A 3,570-nucleotide genomic window follows, 5' to 3' on the forward strand; every position below is an offset into this window, starting at 1 on the left:
CAGGTGTGTGATTTTATTTTTTACATAGTGTAGGAGCTCTGTTCAGAGCAGTGGGTACAGTGTAGTGCCCAGTATGTAAGAAAAGGTCGCGCCATAGCTCAAACTGTTAGTCGCTGGCTCTCCACCGCGGCGGCCCGGGTTCGATTCCTGGTCTGGTCAAGTGGGATTTGTGGTGACAAAGTGGCCCTGGGGCAGGTTTTCTCCGAGTACTTCGGTTTCCCCTGCCAATCTTCATTCCACCAGTTGCTCCACAATCACCCTCACCTATCATCTGGGGCTGGTACAATAGGCCAGAACTGGCCGCAGTACAAGGGACTTAGTCCCACCCCACTAGCAATAAAAGAAATATGTAAGAATAATAAGTAGCAATAAGTAGCTGAACATCGAAATTTCCCTCAATGGTGTAGCGTCGCTTGCCTCTCTGAGGAATACCATGGGTGGCAGTGACTCAAAGGGTCTGAGTTTAAACACGCATCCAGATATGTAATTAGTTACACTCAGTAGCAAGGACTCCAAAATTTATTCGGTGTGTCTGCACAACACCCTCTAAAGAGCCAGGATTTTTGGGGCGGCACATTTTACATACTGTTTTCTTCCTTTTTTCTGTCTGCTAAAAGAAAATTACTTAAATTGATCTTCTGTTCATCTCTTGACCATTAACTGACCGTTATCTACACATATCAATGCAGAAATGTAAATGAGAATGAAGAGTGTAAGATTTGAGGTTTTCACGGCGGTGACTATGAAGAATGCCGTCTTCTGGGATGTGGCGCCGAGTAGATCATGTGTGAACCTACGTTTCGGAGGAACGCATCGCCTCCATCTTCAAGGAAGAAAAACCCGCGAGTGAGGAACCAGCTTGAGCAGGAGTCTATAGCCACCTGCTCAGGCTGATTCTTCCCTGAAGATGGAGACTGTACGTTCCTCCGAAACGTCGGTTCACACAAAATCTACTCGGCGCCACATCCCAGAAGATGGCATTCTTCGAAACTGAATAGTGCTTTCTTCTGGTGTGTTACGCCGTCCTGTCTGGTATACTGACCTTATTCTCCTTGCCGCTGTTGTCCGCCTTATTATTAGCTTGCAGATTGAGACAATGTGTTGTTCCGAAATGTCGGTAAACAACTACCGGGCCGCACGGCGTCATATCCCAGTCACCGCCGTGGGAGCCTCAAATATGTTACAAATAAAACTGGTTTCAGGATCGAAACACATGACGATTTTATCAGCATGTTTGGAAATTTCACCTTACCAAATGTGATGACGTGAGCAGTTGATTTGAGGAAGAGTGGTCAAATTTCTTCTTACCCGGGGCTACATTTTTGCTTGCGCCGGCCTTCATAACTGTTACCCTCATACTTTTCACTAATATTTTCTTCTGTTCCCTTGTTGCTGATGTCGAAAATTTAAAATTATTAATTCACCTGCCTGATACTGTACAACTACATCCACACGATATGAGCCGGGATAGCGCAGTCGGTATAGCGACTGGCTACGGGCTGGACGACTGAGGAGTTGCAGTTCGAGTCCCGGTAGGGGCAAGATTTTTCACCTATCAACGCCGTCCAGACCAGCTCTTGGGCCCACCCGGCCTAATATCCAATGAGTACCGGGGGCTCTTTCCCCGGTAGTTAAGCGGCCGTGGCTTGAAGCTGACCACTTACAACTAGTGCCGAGATCAAGAAACCGTAGATTAATACATCCTCTCTAGCCGATCATAGTGGCCCGCGGTCTAAGGCATTAACTATCTTCGTCCGCTCGAAAGCTGGGATCGTGGGTTCGAAATCCACTTGAGGCATGGTTGTCTGTGTTTGTGTTGTTCTGTGTGTGCAGGTAGCGATCTTGCGACTGGCTGATCTCCCGTCCAAGGAGTCCTACCAACTGTGTAAAAGACCAAGGAAGTGAAAAGCGACGAAGATCTTACAAAAGTTGCGCAGAGTCGTAGATAGATAGATAGATAGATACATGTCCTACTGTCTACATTATTTATCCTCAGTCGCGAACTCCCCAGCCATCTTGTGGAAATAAGTCGGTATGCTCCGACATGTAAGGCCGCGCCATAGCTCAAGCGGTTAGTCGGTGGCTTCCCACCGTGGCGGCCCGGGATCAATCCCGGGTCTGGTCAAATTGGATTTGTGGTGGACAAAGTGGCGCTGGGGCAGGTTTTCTCCGAGTACTTCGGTTTCCCCTGCCAATCTTCATGCCACCAAATTCTCCGTCGTCATAATCACCCGGGGCAGGCTACAATAGGCCAATCAGTAGCCGCCGTGCCGAGTGGACCCAGTTGGACTTCACCCCCCACTAAGCGAATTAAAGAAAACCTCGGTACGGCGGGGAAAGTATTCACCTACCATAAAATGTTCATCCTGAGATAAATTCTTCTTGCCCATTTCCCTGTACAGACCATGACACAATGAAGCATGTTTTCTTCCGGACCGGCGCATGCGTAAAGTTTCTATGAGGAGACACCCTTCTCCCCGTAAACCCCTCAGTGTGAGATCAAGACAGCTGACCCGAACAGTATGAGTCATATGGGTAGTTCCAAACAGTATGTTGTAGTATTGTGTATGTCAAATTACGAAGAGATTTGGGTCGTTTTAGTGCGGGATTACAATCTTTTTTACGCTGCCTGTCATCATAAGAAATGTGTTCTGTTAAATGTAACATAATCACCAAGAAAAAGAAAATTGTTTATGAAGTTTTAATACAGGTTATTCTGCACGGGCACGCTGGTAGTTGTTAGAGTAACGGTAAGTGGTTTTACCATACTTCTACATTAACCAATACGCGGCGACGCAATGAATTATCTCCTGGTACCAGCAGTTTGAAAATAGCACCATAGACAATTCTCTAAATCGTCCAGTCTCGGGCAACAGTAGTGAATTCATTTGGATATTATTGAAGGAACACAATATTCAGGTTGCGTCATTTTACTTTCTCTGATTTGCTCACCGAGCTGCTCTGAGTAGAGTTTATTCCTACGCTTAAGTAATCAAGCACTACTCCTTGATGATGTATGGGAGAGTGGTTAGCTCCACGCCCCGGTCGCTTTATTCCCGAAGAAAAAGCACACTGTATAAGCTGCTTTGAATAACGAAATAAAATATGAAGACCCTGTACTGGATCGAGTAGCGTCCAAAAATGTCATGACGCAATCTAAAGTAGTCTGTAAATTGAAGATTTTACTGTACTTCAACAGGATCCCAGAAACAGATCAGTGTGGGCACTGTTTTTCCGATCTATCTGAATAATCAATGCTATACTGAAGTTGGGGGGGGGGGATGGTAGAGATCTGCGCAGTCAGAAGAAAATATGTTTTACAGCCGAAGTATAACAGTCACAATGTTCTAAATTTTAAGTTTTTACTGTCTCTTTATCATCGAAACATAGCTAATTAAAGAAATTTTATCGTGTTTTTGAAATGCTTATGACAGAAAGCAAATTTATGTATGTATATACAAGGTGTGTCCCAAAAGTCATGAAATATATTTCTTTCCCGTGCTCCTACTGGTCGGAGCGCGCTGGAACCGGTTGGGTTGGGGGGGGGGGAGGCCTTTAGCTTCACAGCGC

The sequence above is a fragment of the Cryptotermes secundus genome, unplaced genomic scaffold, assembly GCF_002891405.2.
Source record: "Cryptotermes secundus unplaced genomic scaffold, Csec_1.0 scaffold152, whole genome shotgun sequence".
In the NCBI taxonomy this organism is placed as follows: domain Eukaryota; kingdom Metazoa; phylum Arthropoda; class Insecta; order Blattodea; family Kalotermitidae; genus Cryptotermes; species Cryptotermes secundus.